Here is a 21,589-nt window from a genome sequence, read left to right as displayed (position 1 = left end):
CAACCTCCGACTCCTGGGTTCAAGCGATTCTCCCGCCTCAGCTTTCACAGTTGCTAGCATTACAAGCATGCGCCACCACATCTGGCTAGTTTTTATTCTTTTAGGAGAGACGGGGTTTCACCATGTGGGCCAGACTTGTCTCGAACTACTGACCTCAAGTGATCTGCCCACCTAGACCTCCCAAAATGTTGGGATTACAGGCATGAGCCACTGTGCCCAGCCTTGTATTATTTTAAAGGAGATGCGTCATAGGGTCATAGTTGCTAACCCGTTCCTCCCCTTCCCCATATTCCTATAGCCCTTTTCAGCTTTCAGCGTGATGACATCTATTTCTTTCTCTATCTCCTCCACGAGCCTGTGAGCTCCTTGAAAGCACGGTTGGTATCTTATTTGACTTTGTATCTTGGCTCACCACAAGCACCTACCGAATGTTTGTTCAATAAATAAACTTCGATGGAGGTGAGTAGGGAAAGCGCGCAGACCTACACATCATGCAGGCTATACAGTCCTCTCACGTGGTTTTAAAAACACATACTCTATTGGAGAAAGCTGTGAACAAAATAGTCAAGTTCAATAACGTCTTCACATTCTTCACATACAATTGGCCTGTTATCATGCTTTAACTACCCTTGTTTAATACTTCAAGATACTAAAAAACTCTTCAAGATGTTTGTGATCTGTCCTTTGAATTTAGCTGAAAATCAAACAGAAATAAACCTTTTCAGAAGCAGTTTTTACTTTCAACCATTTTGGCATTCAAGCAGCACATTTCACCTTTACAGTCTATACACATCATGCATACATCATGTTTTGACAGGCCTGCAATTTATAGATAAAAGTTGACATTTAGAAGTAAATATAAGGAGTTCAAGACCAGCCTGCCCAATACGGTGAAACCCCGTCTCTACTAAAAACATAAAAATTAGCCGGGCGTGGTGGTGGGTGCCTGTAATCCCAGCTACTCGGGAGGCTGAGGCAGGAGAGCTGCTTGAACCCGGGAGGTGGAGGTTGCATGAGCCAAGATCGTGCCACTGCACTCCAGCCTGGGCAACAGAGTGAGACTCCATCTCAAAAAAAAAAAAAAAAAGAAAGAAAATAAATATAAATTGCCCCAAACTAAAGGTCTACTAACATTTTTTATTGTCAATATTTTCAATATATACAAGAGAAAATAGCACAAAAAAACACCCATAAACCCATCACAGATTCTACATTTATCCAGATTTCCCCACATTTGCTTGGTTCATCTATTCTCTCTTCCTGTCCTTTCTTCTCCCTCCCTCCTTCCCTGTCTCTCTTCCATGAATTATTTTAAAGCAAATCTCAGAAATCCTGTGATTTCACCCCTACATAGCTATTAAGAAATGAGTTCATTTTTCTGGAAATACCTCTATTCTGTGCTACAATTGATCATTAGCTAGATTCTAACTGATCTTTTGTTTTGTTTTGTTTTCAGTACCAATATCTATGAGTCACTTAAACCCCAAAGGGTGCCCAATCCTGTGTCATTTCCTGGAGGAATATCAAATACCTCCATTTTAGGTAAAAGTTTCCTTTCCTCTTTTTATACTTAATAAACAAAGATAAGATCCGAAAGCAATGGCTATTTAAAAATAAATTAATACATAGCTTTTTCCAATAATAGAAATATTCAATTCAATTTGGTCAGATTAAAGACATCATTTAAACGTTTCTCAGGCAAGAATTTTGCAGCTATTCAATGCAAGTCTCAATTTTGGTCTAAAAGCCCCTTTTCCTAGGATGAAGAATACTATTTCAAACCCAAAGACACAACAAAAAGACACCTCTCCTTCCCCTAGCTTCAGAAAGCTAAGGTACATTAACTAACTTCTTAGATTGAAATAGCCCACTTTGCTTTTAAAAGGTCTAATGTCTTCCATGCCTAAGTAAACTTTTACATCTACCCCCAAAATCTGAATAATTTATGGGAAAATAAATCTGCTGCTAATGAAATTAATTTTCATACCTAAGAAGTATTTCCACCAGTTTCCTTTCTTATGAAAATTAACATATGTTTGAGTGAAGCCAAGGGCAACTTTCAGGGATATGTGTGTGTGGGGTGTGTGTGTGTGTGTGTGTGTGTGTGAGAGAGAGAGAGAGAGAGAGAGAGAGAGGGAGGGAGAGAGAGAGAGAGAGAGAGGCTAGGCAAGATCAGACTAGTTACCATGCTTCATTTCAATTCAAAATAAAAATGCCATAAAATATTGTGACCTACAACTCAAATCACTATATACACGAAGCAGAAAGCTATCGGCAAGTCACTGAAAATGCCTCTTGCAGTGTTATATACCTTGCTTATATGTTAGCAAATACAGCACTTGTTAATTGAAAAAACTGGTTTGTTTTGTTTCATGCTTCATTTTTTACTTCATATGCACATACTAAGTACAACCAGTCCGAGAGGTGACTCAACTCAGAATGAGGATTGACTGTATAACTAGCTATACTTCCCTTTGCCAGAAATATGGGGAAATTAAACTTATATGACAACCATGTGATGGAAAATCCTAATGTATGTGAGCATCAGAAATCACTATTGCTGCCAAGTACCAATAACGCCATCAAAATTTAATCACCAGTGATGTTTATTATTTTGTAAATTATAAACACTAAGACAACTGTTTGATTTAACTCATGTAGGAAGAGTAGAATATCAATCTAATCATGACATGTTCTGTCATGACAGCCACCTCAATCTCCATTTTACAGAATTTTGAAAAACCATGTAACTGGGATCAAAAGCATTTGAAATCCCACCCCCACCACAAATATAGACAATAATTTCTATTATTTAGTGTTTTAGATACTTAACTTGATAAATATGGCTGTATAATTAGGATTTCAAAACCCATTTTTAAAAAGTATAAACTCCCTAAACATTCTCTAAATAAAGAAAAATACAGAATACACACAGAAAAGGTTAGAATCTAAACTTCAAAATTTTCTCTTAACAAAAATTTTATTCTACTTGAATAAATAATATTTTTAAAGTGACTCCAAATGTTTACCCAAATAAATAACAGGAATTTCAAGCTTTTTGACGTAAATTTCTGCTTAATCATTTAGTATTTAAATTTAGATTTAGTAATCTCAAAGTTAGAGCCTGTCAAAATAATATTAAAATAGTTACCCGCTGAGAGCAAACTTGTTTCTTTCCTTTCTCGCAGCACTGATAGAACCTTCTCCCACGCCCAGAAGAGCAATCTGGAAACCCAACATTCTTCTTACAATTGCAACTTTAGAGAGCAAGTCACAACACTTCCTGCTAGAAAAAGAGAACACCCTGACAAAAGAATGATACAATACTTACGAATCCCCTTCCTGTCAGCCTGGCAGTATTTTGCCGAGAATTTAATAAATTCTAATTTAAATGCAGCATTTACAGGGAAAAGTTTTCTTTTTTCTTCTTCCTTTTTTTTTTCCCCCCCAAAATCATATAAGGACTCGGGGGAATTTAAAGTTAGTTCAGGTCAAATAGCTACAACCCATATACCTATTTAGAGTTTGAACAGTAGCCAAGTAACCTGCTTATTTTAGAACACATGGAACAGCTTCTCCCCAGTGCCCAAGTCACTCGTCCATAGTCAAGAACATTACTTGCGAAGGCAAATTAACTCTCAAGCCACTCACTTACAGTCTCTATTATTCATGCTGATCCATACACAACATTTACACCCCATATGCTAAGGTGTTGTAGCATTTATTTCAAGTATATACATTTTGATTTATGTCAAAAATGTAAGCTCTTCTGTGTAGGAACTATATTTTCTGCTGGCATAGCACACAGGAACTAAGCCAACACTTGCTGAACCGAAATATCTCAGTTAGAAATAATTTTCTAACTGAGAGCTGTAGTAAAGAGGTCTGGAGCCAGATTGGGTTCAAATTCTGGCTCCACACTTTATTAACTGTGCAAATCGCTTAAAACTCTTCTGCCTCTATTTTCTCATCCCGGGATGAAGATAAGAGCAACTCTATCATATCGCAGTTCACTATTTTATACATGGTTGTAAGGCTTAAATGATTTAATATGTGTCATAAATTTAGATCATAGTCTGGCGCATGGTAAGTACTAGATACGTGATAACTGCTCTCATTATTGAAATTTGCCTTTAACTGGTCTAGCAATCTAATCAGTGAATTGCTAAATCAAGCAAGTGGTTAGTTGTGAGTGCCTTTTATGAGAGAGAACAATCAGTTGGAGCACTGGGCTAGGCTGAAGAGGCCGTTTCTGTGCTGACATAGGGCAAGTTCATAATTTGAAAGGAAATGCAGCACAATGAAAGCATCAGGGTCTTAGGAGTCTGACAGACCTGTAAGTCTGTGTGACCCTGAACAAATTACTTAGCTTCTCTGAGCCCCGGGTTCATATCTATAACAATGGAGCTATTCCACATATTTCACAAGGTCCACACGATGACCCAATGGGAAGATATAAATATGTAAGAGTGTCTGGGTCCAGCAAGGTACTCAGTAAGTGGCAGATATTATTATCATGTGTCTGGGATAAAGCATGCATAATGCCATCTGCTGCTGTAATCAACCTCATGAGAATGAAAGAAAGTGAGACAATAGATACTCTAGTCCTTCATAAATAATATACAACAAAGTATTTTATGATAGCATACCGAACTCTCAGCATAAGGAGGTGACTCACAGTGTGGGCACCTGTGAAAAGGAGCCCTCACCGGACAGTCCCCATTATGAGGCAGACAGTGTTCTCCTGTCCTCATCACTATCAGCAGACACTGGGTTACATTTTGTCTCCTTCATGGAAGTGCTTTAATTTATTTCACCAATCACAAAACCTTCGTGAAGTATCAAAAGGCAACACAATGCAGAAGAGAAGGAATACAATGGCAGGAGTCATAGGACATGTTTTTCCGTCTGTCCTTGTTGCTGACTCACTATGTGAAATGAAGCTTCTTCAACTTTTCTGAGTACCAAATTCTCCATTTCTAAAACAAGCATAGAACTATCTGCCTGTGGCCTGTCAGGGAATAGCAGGTAACTACCAAGCATTTTGAGCTAATTTGAAGAGTATGTGTTATCATGCATTTTTCAGACAGAGAAAACCAGGGCATAGGAAACTGCCTCAGGTAAGAAGACAGTATCAGTTTAGACCAGAAATGTTGGTTTTTCCCCAGCCTTACCTTTTCTTCAGCCACACCTGTTGCCTCAAACCACTGAGACGGGTCTGTCCCAAATGCTACGTAACCACCCTTTTCAGATATGTAGCAGTATCATTGAGGAAATTAATGTTTTAAATATGTAATTCTTCATTTTAGAAGACAGCTTTCTCTCGTTTCAAGTTTTACAGGTCGTTATAACAGTACTACTTAAAAACTGTTTTTCTGACTTTTCCTTTCCTGGTCATCTGGAATATATATGCTCTCCAGCTTTCCAAACTCCAAGGCTAATCTTCGATCAGCATGATCTGTCAACAGCGAGTTACTAATTCTAAAGTCACTTCACCTTAATATAATAGCATATATTTCTACTGCAAAGCATTGTAGTTAAAGTTCTAGGAATAGACATGCCCTTCAAAAGGGCACATCTTCTACTTAGTAAATGCTAGGTAGGACACAAAGACAGTTTTCGTTTTTTGTTTTTTTTTTTTTTGAGATGGAGTCTCGCTCTGTCACCCAGGCTGGAGTGTAGTGGCGGGATCGCGGCTCACTGCAAGCTCCACCTCCCGGGTTCATGCCATTCTCCTGCCTCAGCCTCCTGAGTAGCTGGGACTACAGGCACCCGCCACCACGCCCGGCTAATTTTTTTGTATTTTTAGTAGAGACGGGATTTCATCGTGTTAACCAGGATGGTCTCAATCTCCTGACCTTGTGATCTGCCCGCCTCAGCCTCCCAAAGTGCTGGGATTACAAGGCGTAAGCCACCGCACCCGGCCAGTTTTTTGTTTCTTTTCTTTATTTATTATTATTTTTTTTGAGACGGAGTCTCGCTCTGTCGCCCAGGTTGGAGTGCAGTGGTTCGATCTCAGCTCACTGCAACCTCCGCCTCCCGGGTTCCAGCTATTCTCCGGCCTCAGCCTCCCAAGTAGCTGGGATTACAGGCACCTGCCACCATGCCCGGCTAATTTTTGTATTTTTAGTAGAGACGGGTTTTCACCATGTTGGTCAGGCTGGTCTAGAACTCCTGACCTCAGGTGATCCACCCACCTTGGCCTCCCAAAGTGCTGGGATTACAGGTGTGAGCAACTGTGCCCAGGCTAAAAGACAGTTCTACCACATCAGTAATTTAACCAGTTTTAGCATGTGGCCCATTTTGTAAACTTCTATCTCACTCACCATCCGAGGTGTGTGTGGGTGTGTGCGTGATGGGGGCGGTGGGGAGCGTGTCTGTGTATGTGCATGTGTGTGAACAGGATCTCGGTTTTCACTATGGGTAATGAACACTGGTTTGGGAATGCAAGACGGTGGCAAGGGTTCTGCAATAAATTCTACATTTTCATCATCAGGCCACAGAATGAAAACAGCTTTTAAATTGCATCCCAAATTCATCAAAATGAATGCTAAGGAAAGCCGATGGAAACCAAATTCTCACTGTCACTCTCTCTAGATGTTACAAACAGAAACCATACAGTTAAGAGTTCAGGCTGGGCTGGGCGCGGTGGCTCAGGCCTGTAATCCCAGCACTTTGCGAGGCTGAGGTGGGCGGATCACCTGAGGTCAGGAGTTCGAGACAAGCCTGGCCAACATGGTGAAACCCCGTCTCTACTAAAAATTCAAAAGAGCCAGATTGGTGTTGTGCACTTGTAGTCCCAGCTACTTGGGAGGCTGAGGCAGGAGAACAGCTTGAACCCCAGAAGTGGAGGTTGCAGTGAGCAGAGATTGCACCACTGCACTCCAGCCTGGGCCACAGAGACTCCATCTCAAAATACAAACACAAAGTTAAGAGTTCACACACATGCATTTGTGGACACACTCCCACCCCAGGGTGGAAAAAAGAGGCACACCCCAAAAAGTTATGGGAGTTTCACGTAAGTATCAGTGGACTATGTAGTTGTAACACAAAAGCTAGGCATAGTGTTTTTAAAGTCTCTTACAACTTTCATCCAGACGTCATGCTCTCCACCACACCCAGTACTAGGTATACTTTCCATGTGTGACACGTACATTGGAGGCCTCTCCCACTGTGCTTAATGACACACCTCAACAACACTCATCTATTTTCCTTTCATGAAAGTTTTTTTTCCATCTTCATGACTTATAAAAACAAAGCGAACAAACAAACATAGTGAGTGAAGCATAGAAGCAAAGGGATCTAACATATAAAACAGGCAAGTTTACATTCAAGAAACTACTACTGTGATTTTGGGACTATATTGGAAAGTTTAGGAAATTCATACCAGGCACAGCATTAGGTATATAAACTTGTTGCATGGATGTGTCAATTTTAATAATCAAGTCATATATGTAATCATTTTTTTCATATTTGGGGAAAAATAAGTCAGAATATATCTTAATTTCAATATTCTGGCCAGGCGTGGTGGCTGGTGCTTGTAATCCCAGCACCTTGGGAGGCAGAGGTGGGTGGATCACTTTAGCCCGGGAGTTCGAGAGCAGCCTGGGCAACATGGCAAAACCCTGTCTTTACAAAAAAATTACAAAAAAATTAGCTGGGCATGGTGGCTGTCGCCTGTAGTCCCAGCTACTTGGGAAGCTGAGGTAGGAGGATAGCTTGAGCCCAGGAGGTGAGCTGTGAGCTTGCCACTGCACTCCAGCCTGGGCGACAGAGCAAGACTGTCACAGAAGAAAATACAAAATTCAAGATTCCAAGGGCTGTCTCCCTGATAGTATTTACTAGCTCTTTATTTGTGTAACTAAGTAATCAAAATTTTAAAATAAATAAAGAAAAGGTCAAAATACATCGAACTACACATGGGGCAAGGAATGAATTTAAAAGACATACATGTTCAGTTCATAGCTAATAAAAACATACAAAGGAATAACTCACATGCTCTACAATTTTCTGTCCTGAGGGTCTCTCTCTCACTCAAAAAAAGAAAAGAAAGGAGAGGGGAATAGGAGAAAAGTGGAGGGGTGGGACAAAGGGATAAGGAGGGAAACAACAACAAAAAACCCAACTCAGCAGTTCCTAAACTTTTTGGCCTCAGGATCTGAGGATCCCAAAGAGCTTGGTGACACATGGGTTAGATCTATCAGTGTATTTGTCACATCAAAAATTGCGACTACGAAACTTTTAAGATATTTATTTGTTTAAAAATAAGAATAAGCCCATTACATGTTAATATAAGCTTTTTAATGAAAAATAACTATATTTTCAAAAAAAGTGTAGTGAGAAGGGTGGCATTGTTTACATTGTTGCAAATCGCTTTAATGTTTAACCTAGAACAAGAAAGCTGGGTTTTCATATCTGCTTCTGCATTCAATCTTTTGCAATACCGGTTTTGGTTCCAGTGCATGAAGAACATCTGGCCTCCTACAGATAAACTATTGTAAAAAGAAAGAAATACTTTAAGAGGCTTTCCAGATACTTACAGATATTCTTCAATACTACACCAAAACTCGAGAAGTGGTAGTTTTTCAAAGGTTGGTTGCAATGTAGAGTCTGATACAATATCAATGATTTTTTCAAAATCTATTGGTCTATCTGGCACTTAGAATGGGCCTTTTACCCATGCTTGATTTTGTAACATCATACATTAGTTATTTGGAAAAATATTGTTTCATTAAGTTATGTGGGTCTTCCAAATGCTGACACATTTCATTATACAAAATCTAACAAATTATTTTCATTAATTATACTGTCGATTTCACTAGAAAAGCCTAAGTATTGATCGGATAAAATGGTGACCAATGCAAGTTCTCAAAAATTTGAATTTTGCTTGAAAGCTCTAATTTTAGCATTGGCAACAAATACTCTCAGTTGTTTCCCTTGCAGTGAGAGGCACACTTGGTTCATTTTTTTAAAATAAAGTATCTGTTAGATACTCGGGTCTGAATAATCAGTTAATTCAATCTTTCAAAGTAAAACTGGTTGTCTATTTTTTTTTTTTTTTTTTTTTTTGAGACGGAGTCTCGCTCTGTCGCCCAGGCTGGAGTGCGGTGGCGCGATCTCGGCTCACTGCAAGCTCCGCCTCCCTAGTTCACGCCATTCTCCTGCCTCAGCCTTCCGAGTAGCTGGGACTACAGGCGCCTGCCACCACGCCCAGCTAATTTTTTGTATTTTTAGTGGAGACGGGGTTTCACCGTGTTAGCCAGGATGGTCTCGATCTCCTGACCTCGTGATCTGCCCGCCTCGGCCTCCCAAAGTGCTGGGATTACAGGCGTGAGCCACCGCGCCCGGCCTGGTTTTCTATTTTTAAAAACGCAGCTAGTTCAGCTCACAACTCAAACAGCTGCGCAAGTGCTCTCCCTCAAGACAATCGTTATATATCCATATGCAGCAGAAATACTTTATGGGTATGTCTCATCTCATCACACACAATATTTAAAAAGATGCATACCTAAGAATTGAGATTTAATACAATTATTTTTTCCTGCTTCATCAAGTACATTTGTAAATGAAATGCATGTTGTAAGATTTTTTTCTAAAGGTGATGGTATGGTGCTGAGGAATACAATGGCTATCACTACAGTGTGGGGCCACTATCTTGATTCAGCAGCTTTACCCACTACTGCTTTTGCATCATCAGTGCAAATGTTAACACAGTGAAAAACCAAATAACAATTTAGTTTTATCATGAAAGTAATTTTAACCCCCATGAGCCCATGTGCCACACTTCTTGAAAACTGGTGCTTTATTCAGTAATATTTATGAAGGAGCCATCTAATTTTAGAGACAGCAAACCTATAAAGTATGCAGGTTTTAACAAGAATTTTCAAATAAAATAAAATTAACAAAATTACATATCTAGGTTTTAACCTGAGTTCTGTACTTTTGAACTGTGAAAAGAAAAAACATCTCTTTAATATCAATTCAGGCAAGACAAAAATCTACAGCTTATCTACTTCAAAGCACATTTTGCTGAATCAGGTTCATGTCTAAAAGGCAAGACTTTATCATGACAGTCATGACATAACATGTACAGTGTTGTTTAGAAACTTTTTTTTTTTTTTTTTGAGACGGAGTCTCACTCCGTCCTCCAGGCTGGAGTGCGTGGCACAATCTTGGCTCACTGCAACCTCCCCCTCCCGAGTTCAAGCGATTCTCCTGCCTCAGCCTCCCAACTAGCTGGGACTACAGGTACCTGCCACCACACATGGCTATTTTTTTTTTTTTTTTTTGTATTTTTAGTAGAGACCGGGTTTCACTATGTTGGCCAGGCTAGTCTCGAACTCCTGGCCTCATGACCTGTCCGCCTCAGCCTCCCAAAGTGCTGGCATTATAGGTGTAAGCCACAGTGTCCGGCCTGTTTAGAAACTTTTAATAAAATTTTTTAAAAGATTAAGAAAGGAAATATATGTTACAAAATGAGTTAACATCCTACTCATACACAGCAAATTAGATTTTTCTTGGCCGGGCGCAGTGGCTCACGCCTGTAATCTCAGCACTTTGGGAGGCCGAGGCAGGTGGATCATCTGAGGTCTGGAGTTCGAGACTAGCCTGACCAACATGGAGAAACCCCGTCTCCGCTAAAAATACAAAATTAGCCGGTTGTGGTGGCACAGGCCTGTAATCCCAGCTATTCGGAGGCTGAGGCAGGAGAATGGCTTGAACCCGGGAGGCGGAGGTTGCTGTGAGCCGAGATCGCACCATTGCACTCCAGCCTGGGCAACAAGAGCAAAACTCCGTCAAAAAAAAAAAAAAATTAGATTTTTCTTCTGATAAGCGGTTAAGAATTTCTTTCTCTTGCATAAAGTAGCACAGAAAGGGTTTAAAAGTAAAACTCCATATGAAATGCAAACACTACTATCTTAAAATATTAAAAACTAAGTGTACTATAGTATTTATGGGTAAAACTATGCGGATTATTTTAAAGCAAATCTCAAAAAAGAAGGGGAGAGCAAAGATGAAATAAGAACATGAAATACTGGTAATTGTTAAAGCTGGGGGTTTTTAATGCTATTTTACATTATGTGTTTGAATAATTCCATAAAAATAAGTTTTTAGACTGGGCGCAGTAGCTCACACCTGTAATCCCAGCGCTTTGGGAGGCTGAGGAGGGCAAATCACGAGGTCAGGAGTTTGAGATCAGCCTGGCCAGCATGGTGAAACCCCGTCTCTACTAAAAATACAAAAAATTAGCTGGGCGTGGTGGCGGGTGCCTGTAATCCCAGCTACTTAGGAGGCTGAGGCAGGAGAAAATCTTGAACCCAGGAGGCGGAGCTTGCAGTGAGCCGAGATTGCACCACTGCACTCCAGCCCAGGCCACAGTGCAAGACTGTCTCAAAAAACAAACAAACAAACAAAAAAACTTTTTAAAATTTCTGCCTACTTATATAAAGGACTTGGGATTTTGGAGAGCAAAATTAAATTTCATGGCTCATATTTGTTCAATAGATAAATACTGATTAAGCATCTATTCTGTAAAAGGCACTATACTAGTTGGCATCAGGAAATATGAGGATTTCTGCAACATGCTTTTCATATCCTCAAGGGGCTCGGAGTAGCTGTGTCTATATATATAATCAATTCCCTAAAATGGGTATAATGCTTCCACTATGACCTTTCTAAGGGGTATTTATTTATGTCATTACCAAGTACAACTTGAGCCAATTGAATTGGAAGTCACTATAATGCAATTTTAAGAAAAAAAGAAAGGGAATGGTGTATGAAAGAAAATACAAACAGGAAACAAAAAATAAGAAATGAGACTTTCCCTGGTTTCCCTCTATAAAAGGAAACGAACAAGAGATGTGAGCAAATATGGGCATGACCACATCATTTTTCCACCACAGCCCATCATCTTATTTCACTTCAGGACAGGAACCATCATGTCATCTCCTTTGAGTCAGCTCTTGTACTACTCACATAGGCAAAAATAACTGAGCAATACATTCATTTTCCACAGGGAGCATTAAATAAAGTATTCTATAATTTTTCAAATGACAGAAGATAGTTTTACAAATGCCACGACTTTACATTAAATTCCAGGGCTACTAGGTCCTTTCACCACCTCCCCCAATACAAATTAAGCCCATCCTCAGGAGGAAATCCACAAGTTAAACTAGTAACATTCCTCAAGAGGCCTAAGTATAACACTGATAAATGAAAACTGAAAATGATCATCACAGAATAAAATATTTACTTAACTTATCAGCTTCTAGCTTCTTGAACTAGATTTCAAACAAAATGTCATTTTTTCCCTATTCAAGCTGTAGATAATATGTGCAAAAGTTCTCAAAACTCATTCAGTGAAGATCTTTAAAAGCTGAGTGATAGCATTAAATAATTTTAAATTGCTCTACTGTTTTAATATTTAATAAGCTCTATGAGGGCAGTGATTTTTTGTCTGTTTTGTCCAGCAATCTATTTTCAGCTTATAGAACAGTGCCTGGCATACAGTAGGCATTCAACAAATATTTATTAAATGGATGTATGTGGAAGACATAACATCCTAAAGGAATTAATTCAGTGTCATATATTATAGTGGTTTATTTCATAGTCAAGAATAAACTTTCAGCATTTGTCTTTTTAATGGGAAGCAAATAAATAAGGATAAAAGGCACCTACTCTTGTTCCATTGGCTAACTCTGTAAGATACGATCATTCCTGAAAGCTAATCTGGCCAAATACATGGTGGTTACATCTTCTAATAGCACCAAATCCATGCTCAGATTTGGTAATTGAAACGAATTTCTAAATTCTGCACCTTTAGAAAATAAATTCATTTGAGAGAAAATAAGTGGAGTGGAAAGTATAAAGAACTCTCAGTGTATCAAGTTTTTCCTCAAACTTGCCACACACACCCTCCCCCAAAAAGAAAGAAAAACATCTCACTGTCAAGAGTCAAAACATCACTGCTTTAGCTTTCCAAACTTTAAAACAACTACTTTTTGACCTCACAAGGAATAACAAAACCTTCAAAAGAAAGAGCTGCTTTAGCATTTCCTGCCAGCCTGCCCTAGTCTAAGATTAACCTCGTCAGTTTTTAGGAAGACATATAAAATCCCCTTTAAATGACTAATTCAGATGAAGTAGTAACATGAAGCCATAGCTTTTAAGACGCTGGCTTCTACTTGCTACCAGATGTTGCCATCACTTCAAAGCGTTAAATACATCCATGAAGAATTTCAGATATATTTGCATGTGAAATATTTTCTGACTTCCACTATCATTGTGGAGTCACATTCACGGAGAAAAATTGTTGACTCGCTGTTTAATAAAACATCCTTAAGATTCCATTATTCACTTTGAGAGCCACTCTATGTCAATATAATTCTTCCATGTAATTCCTGCAAGCACATATATACACTTTCAAAACACAATACAAATTAATTCCATTTCATTGGGAGTTTGCCATGAATGGCCTGCTTTATACTTCTTTTGAATTTGGGGTGGGAGGGAACCTTTCACAAAAAGTCCAGCTGAAAAATCCAAATTTTTGCATGTGTATACTTTTGGTATTTCTTTTTCAGACAAGTAGACTGTCCTGAGCTTTACATAATATAGTTTAGAGTTCCTTTGCCAGGTGTAATTCATCTATTCCACTATGCTTTCTGTTTCTAACCACCACTCTTCTCTGATTAATTTCTTTGGCTATGTTGTCATCAAGGTTTTATTAGCTTTTTCTTTTCTTTTCTTTTCTTTTTTTTTAAGACAGAGTCTCCCTCTGTCACTCAGGCTGAGTGCCGTGGTGCAATCACAGCTTACAGCAGCCTGAACCTCCCCCAGGCTCAGGTGATCCTATCACCTCGGCCTCCCGAGTACCTGGGACCAGATGCATACCACCATGCCTGGCTAATCTTTTTGTGTTTTTAGTAGAGACGGGCTTTCGCCACGTTGCCCAGGCTGATCTCAAACTCCTGTCCTCAAGTGATCCGCCCGCGTCGGCCTCCTAAAGTGTTGGGATTCAGGCGTGAGCTACCACGCTTGGCCTATTAGCTTAATTTTTTAAAAAAATGTTTAAATCCCCAGAGAGAGTTTAATTCAGCAACAATGGTTGCTATTTTCTACACATAATGGTCATTGTTAAGTCTGGCCCAACACAGAATCCTGAACACAATGTAGATTTATCCTTAAGATTGGCTGCAAAATACCATGGTCTCATAAAGTATTAATAGTTATATGCCCTTACCATTCAAATGTATGGGAGCTTCCCTACAAAATTTGTTTATTTTATTTTATTTCTACTGAGATGCCTCAATTGTATGACTTCGAGGAGGGAATTGAATCCATAAACATAACACTATGCTGGATCAGACTACTACAGACTGGATTGTAACTGACCAATCTTGCTTGTTTGGTGTTTTATTTGGCAATCTGTTACCTGGTACAGCTAAAGTCTCATCATAATGAATTCTGCCACAAGTCAAAAAGCTTTTGTGGTCTTCACTTCCTAAAAATCACACTGTTAGCAAAAAGTCACCTATGCATGAGTAACCAACCTCTTCCCTCTCCCAGCTTATTACCTCAGAAATTGGCTAAAGCAATTAGCAGAATTCTTCTGATGAGGCAGACTGTCCTGGCTCACTAGCTGAGAATTCACTGCTCGAGAGAATGAGCTTTTAAAAGTCTTTCATTAGACAAAATAAATTTTAAAATACAGATATATTATATGTGAAGAAAGAAATCTGGATATGTTTACAATGAGTACCATTATATTGCATCTTCTTTAAATCACACTTTCTAAATTATAGTTTTGCGTTACCTAAGCAGGGTTAGGAGTAAGTGGGAAGTAACACATCACTAATATGAGTGATGGTAAACTTCACTGTAATGATAATGCTATGAGCCAGATGCTGTAACTTAGGGAAGTTTTCTTTATAGAAGTAATTCTGCTACTGTACTTAGGGTAGTACATTTGGACCCTGATTTTCAAATTCCTGCTAAGTCTAACCACTTAATCCCACATTCATAATGTTATAGACCAACAGTTATACATTTTATTAAAGAATAAACAGCCAATTTAAATATAAACAGGATGGAAAATATAACCGGAACGTTTTGTTTTGTGCCTGCCACCCTGAATCAGTAAGCAGACAGAAGAGTGGAAAAGCTTTATCTTGAGAAAGCAAGACAGAAAGAAAGCATGATCTCATTCAATTTTCCCTCAGCCAAAACCAACAAGGTGACATTATCTCTTCAGTTCTTCTTCAGTCCTAATCAGTTTGATAGCCTCCCTCTTTTTTTAAATACCTGAAAGTAAATTTCTGAGTGTTCTTTTAAATTAAGAAGTTTATCCGATGCTTTTTGTAATTTTTAAGATTTTATTTTGCAGAATCAACGATCAAAGCATGAGAATACACAAATGTTTTCATTTAAAAACTTTTGACTTACTATTCATGAATAATAAACATATCCCAAACTCCATTACCCTAAATTTCAACTATTTAGTAGCATATTCCATTTTGCTATATGGGGAGATGAATTTGTTTGGGATAACACAAAAGGTAAACCATACTTTCCTTAAGGCAAAACAATAGGTTTAGGAATCTTATTAACAGCCTTATAAATCTAATGGTTGGTCTTAAAAATTCCAGAAGTAAACCTTCAAAAATTTTTAAATTCAAAAACATATTAGTGATTTAGAACCTGACAAACTTCAATTTTGGCCATTAAAAAAGGTCATTCATGTTATGGCTGAAAGGAAACTGCTGGCCGGGCATGGTGGTTCACACCTGTAATACCAGGACTTCGGGAGGCTGAGGCGGGAGGATTGCTTGAGACCGGGAGTTTGAGACCAGCCTGGGCAACATAGTGGGACCCCATCTCCACACAAAAAATTTAAAAAATAAAAAAGAAACTGCTAATTAATATTCATTCAATAATTTCAAAATCATAAAAATACACATTTCTTCAGAAAATAAGAACTAGCGTTAGACTTTGGAAGGAACTAAATTGTTTTCCTTAACAGAATTACCATTTTTAACTTTATTAACATTACATATGCAATTTCAAAAGTCTAATTCATTAAATCAATTCCTCTCAAAATCCTAGAACAGTTTTTGTAGTTATAGACAAGCTTCTTCTAAAAATTAACATGGAAAGGAACAAGCCTTAGAACATCTAAAACTGTTGAAAAATAAGGTGAGTAGCCTCTACCTGGCATTAAGTCAGACTATGTAGCTACAGTAATCAAGACAGTGTGATACTGACAGAGCAACAGATACTCAAAACAACGGAACAGAACAGAGAACCCAGAAATAGATTTACACAAATATATTCAACTGATTTTTCACAAGGGTGCAAAAAACCATGTCAGTAGACGAGGACAAACACAGCCCAAAACAAAAAATAAGAAACTTCAACCCAAACTTCACACCTTACAAAAAAGTTAGCTCAAAACAGATCACAGACCTAAATGTAAAACATAAAACTATAAAACTTTAGTGGGGAAAGAGAAATTCTTCAGGAACCTGGTTTGATGAAGAGTTCTCGGACATGACACCAAAAATCAATCCATAAAAGGAAATATTGATAAAGTGGGCCTCACCAAATAAATCCTTTTGTTCTATGAAAGATTCTGTTCAGAAGATGAAAAGATAAGCTACAGGCGAGGAGAAAATATTTGTATGCCACATATCTGATAAAGAATTAGACTCTAGAATACATAAAGACCTCTTAAAATTCCACAACAGTAAAAACACAAATAATCCAATTAGAAAACAGACAAAAGGGCCGGGCATGGTGGCTCATGTCTGTAATCCCAGCACAGTAGGAGGCCAAGGGCGGAGTACTGCTTGAGGCCAGACGTTTCAGATCAGCCTGGGCAATATAACAAGACCCCAACTCTACAAAAAATAAAATGGTGGTGTGCACCTGTAGTCCCAGCTACTTGGGAGGCTTAGGCAGGAGAATCACTTGAGCCCAGGATGTTGACGCTGCAGTGAGCCGTGATTGCACCACTGCACTCCAGCCCGGGCAACAGACCAAGACCCTGTCTCAAAAATGAAAGAAAATAGGTAAAAGACATGAACAGACATTTCACTGAAGAGGGCAAACAGATGGGAAATAAGTGCATAAAAAATGTTAAACATCATTAGTTATTATGAAACTGAAAATGCAACTACAATGAGCTATCACTACACACCTATCAGAATGGCTAAAATGAAAAACAGTGACACCACCAAAGGCTGGCAAGGATGTGGAAAAACTGGATCACTCATACATTGCTGGTGGAAGCACACAATGGTACAGTCACTCTGGGCAAACACTTTGGCAATTTCTTATAAAATTAAACATGCAACTCTCATACAACTCAGCAATTGCACTCTTCCGGCATTAATCCCAGAGAAACGAAAACTGAAGTTCACACTAACACCTGTATACAAATACTTGTGATAAATAAAAAACTGGAAATGGCCCAGATATCCTTCAATGGGTGAATGGTTAAATAAACTTTGTTACATACACACCATGGAATACTATTCAACAATGAAAAGGAACGAGGTATTGACATACACAACAACTTAGGTTGAATCTCTAAGAGAATTATGCTCAGAGAAAAAAAGCTAATTCCCAAAGGCTACATACTATATATCATTCCATTTATATAATATTTTAAATGACAAAATTATAGACATGGAGAACAGATTAGTGGTTTCCTGGGGTCAAAAATGGAGGTCAGGGGAGGAAGGAGGTGTGTGTTGTTATCAAAGGACAATAAAAGGGATTCTATTGGTAATGAAACTCATTTGCCTCTTGTCTGTATCAGTGTCAACATTGTGGTTTTGCTATTGTACTATGGTTTTTTAAGAGTTTACCATTGGAAGAAACTGGGTAAAGGTACACAGGATCTCTTTGTGCCATTTCCTACAAGTAGGTGTGAATCTACAATTATCTCAAAATAAAAAGTTTAATTAAAAAATCTAATTCAGAATTAAACACAGAATATAGTACAATTAAATTAATATGGAAAATGAAGAACATTTACTTGTATTAATTCTATATCCTGCTTTAAACATTATTCCCACTTTATCTTTTTTTTTTTTTTTTTTTTTTTTTTTGGTGCAGTGGCGTGATCTCGGCTCACTGCAAGCTCCGTCTCCCGGGTTCACGCCATTCTTCTGCCTCAGCCTCCCGAGTAGCTGGGACAGGAGCCCCCCACCACACCAGGCTAATTTTTTGTATTTTTAGTAGAGACGGGGTTTCACCGTGTTAGCCAGGATGGTCTCGATCTCCTAACCTCGTGATCCGCCTGCCTCAGCCTCCCAAAGTGCTGGGATTACAGGCGTGAGCCACCGTGCCTAGCTTTATCTTTTCAAAACTTTTTTGACATAACTTCTGACACAATATTCTTAGCATATATAGTCAGTTCATGACTCCACTAGAGTGTTTGATCTGGGTGAAAGTTATTTTTTTCTGTTCAATACCAAAATAAAAAGGAGCTGTCATAAAGGAAAATTTCAGGGCTGAAACACATCAATGTATGATGATTTAGGTATCTGTTATTAGAAATATTTTTTACTTGTTCAAGTGACACTTCTCCCCAAATATTCACATGGATACTCCTTGATTTCCTTCATATCTTGCCTGAAATATCTCCCTCTCAGTAATGCCTTCTGTGACCACATATTTTGAAATGGCAATACCCTTCTTCCCACTTCCTATACCATTAATCTTACTTTTTCTCCATAACACATTAGCATCTAATATATAAAATCATTGTTTATTTTCTACCTCTCCCCTAGTAGGATGTAAGCTTCATAAGGATGGTGATTTTTGTCTGTTTCATTGACGGCTGTAATCCCCAGTGCCTAGAATAGTATCTGACATATATAAGGTGCTCGGTAAGTACTTGAATAAGTCAATGAATAGATGAATGAAATGGACATTTTTTTTTCTAGGCAAGGAGTAATACAGAGAGGAAAGACTGACTCTGAGAATGATAAAATCCAGTTTAGAAGAAATCAGGAGTGGGCCGGGCATGGTGGTTTACTCCTGTAATCCCAGCACTTTTAGAGGCCGAGGCGGGAGGATCAGTTTAGGTCAGGAGTTCCAGACCAGCCTGGCCAACATGGCGAAACCCCATCTCTACAAAAAACACAAAAATTATCCAGACGTGGTGGTGCATGCCTGTAATCCCAGCTACTTGGGGGGCTGAGGCACGAGAACTGCTTGAACCTGGGAGGCAGAGGCTGCAGTGAGCCGAGATCACGGGACTACTCTCCAGCCTGGGCAACAGAGCAAGATTCCGTCTCAATTAAAAAAAAATCAGGAGTGATAAACCCTATAATGTATATTCAATATACTGGAATTAGAGTTTTCAAAAACTTTTGGATATATTACATACAATATAGGAAACTCTTTATGATCAGTGTTTAGGATTGAAGTTTTGTCAGCATGTGACTACTCTGGGTTGAATATGACCTAGAAAAATAGCTTACCACTGTAAAGCTATTGCTAATGCATTTCCATTAGCTAGGGAAGAGCTTGTCAGACTCAAAGCAAGTTGCTTTGGTCATGGGTGATATGAATTTCAGAGAGTTCATGGTAACTTTATTGAGATAGCATTTGTCATTTTATTAATCTCTGAAAGAAATTAAGTGTAGATACAAACTGATTCAGGGAAGAGGCACTGCTACTAAACAAAGTTGACCCTGGACATGGAGTTTAAATATATAGTGAGAAGAATGATGGATCAGTTCCATTACTACAATCTGGGTCTCCAGTGATGGCGACCTGATCCTCCACCATTGTCCTGGAGCACTCTATGCTGAGGCAAGCCAAAATCAGACTTCAGTTGCCTCCTTTGTAAAAATCAGTAGGTGGATTAGACTCAGCTCTTCAAACGATGGCACACTGTTTTATTTATGTTAGTGTGCCAGGAACATTGTTAATAATTAGCAAAGGCCTATTAAATACACAGGAAGTTCTAAATGGGACTCCAGAAAGTTGCACCTTTTTTTTGACTGAACTCCAGCCCACCTTTCTCAGGGAAGCCTACTCTTTCCTAAAGGATCTGCAAGGTTCCGCCTGCCCATAAGAGTAAGGAGACTGGATCCAAAAATTTCGCTGTGAGTTGAATCTGGAAAATAATGATAGAGTAAAGTTCTATGAGTCATTAGCTGTTTTGATCTGGTGAATCTGGGGTCAAGGGTGCTTAAAAGAATAATCTGAAATTGCAGGAAATTATTTTATTTTTTTGAGACAGGATCTCTCTCACCCAAGCTGAAATACAGAGGCGTGATCACGGGATCAAGCAACCCTCCCACCTCAGCCTCCCGAGTAGCTGGGACTATAGGCGCACGCCACCATGCCTGGCTAATTTTGTTTTATTTTTAGTAGAGATGAGGTCTCGCTATGTTGCCCAGGCTGGTGTCAAACTCCTGAGCTCAAGTGATTCTCCTGCCTTGGCCTCCTAAAGTGCTGGGATTACAGGCATGAGCCGTCATTTCCGGCCTGGTGATTCTTTTAATCATCTTTTTATATTCCTTCATTCTCATATTCACCCCAAAAGGTCAAAAGATAAAGACTCCCTCAAACTTACTGTCAAAATACCTAAACGTAAAACACTAATGTCTTCTTAAAAATATTAAGTGTTAGAGGCTAATTTACTTATCATTATGGCCCTTTGTGAGTTTTGAATTTTGTTCTATATGGATATATTTCACACTTGAATAGTACATTTAAAAGTAAATATATTAGCTGTGCTCAATAATGCTTTTGGTTGATTGAACCCATTGCATTTCAAAGCATTTATCATGTACTTCTGTACTCCTTATACTGCTTGCCTTTGCTCCTTAGTGTTCAAAAAATGTGATTAAACAAAACTGTGCTAAATGTCTATTATACAACAAGTTTTAGAAAAGATGATTATACAGCATTTACAGGATTTCTATTATTCCAGTATAAATACTACTAAGGAAAACGTTATTGAGAACAAGTCGATGATAAGCCAATAAGCATCAGGAAACAAGAAAAAAATAGCTAAACTTAGATAGAGGCCAGGCACGGTGGCTCACGCCTGTAATCCCAGTACTTTGGGAGGCCGAGGCGGGTGGATCACGAGGTCAGGAGATTGAGACCATCCTGGCTAACACGGTGAAACCCCGTCTCTACTAAAAATACAAAAAATTAGCCAGGTGTGGTGGCGGGTGCCTGTAGTCCCAGCTACTTGGGAGGCTGAGGCAGGAGAATGGCGTGAACCCGGGAGGCGGAGCTTGCAGTGAGCCGAGATGGTGCCACTGCACTCCAGCCTGGGCAGCAGAGCCAGACTCCGTCTCAAGGAAAAAAAAAAAAAAAACAAAAAAACTTAGATGGAAAAATCGGTAGTGCTTAATCAAAGCAAGGATTTATATTAAGAGCAGAGCAGTAATAAATGAAATGTTATCTTGTCAGCACCACCTCTAACTCATTAGGGGACTCATGGATAGACACTTAATGTTTGCATGTCCCATTATTTATGATAGCCATAATGTAGAAACAACCCCAAATATCCATCGATGGACAAATGGATAAACAAAATATGGTGTACAATGAA

General features: G+C 38.8%; 1 protein-coding gene across 2 annotated transcripts in view; it reads right to left on the bottom strand.

Annotated features, from left to right (window-relative positions):
* PLS3 (plastin 3) overlaps positions 1–21,589 on the bottom strand; it is an 89,711-nt gene that overhangs the window by 53,758 nt on the left and 14,364 nt on the right. The window contains exon 1 of one of the 2 annotated variants that reach the window (XM_004064746.5): positions 3,152–3,299. The exons of the other annotated variant lie outside the window; for it this stretch is intronic. The gene's annotated coding sequence lies outside the window, so the exon portion shown is untranslated. Of the gene's footprint in view, positions 1–3,151; positions 3,300–21,589 lie in introns of those variants that run through there. 2 annotated transcript variants of the gene reach the window in all.

Source organism: Gorilla gorilla, chromosome X (assembly GCF_029281585.2).
Source record: "Gorilla gorilla gorilla isolate KB3781 chromosome X, NHGRI_mGorGor1-v2.1_pri, whole genome shotgun sequence".
Classification (NCBI taxonomy): domain Eukaryota; kingdom Metazoa; phylum Chordata; class Mammalia; order Primates; family Hominidae; genus Gorilla; species Gorilla gorilla.
Note: the sequence above shows the minus strand (reverse complement) of the source record. Positions and strands in the feature narration are given on the sequence as shown.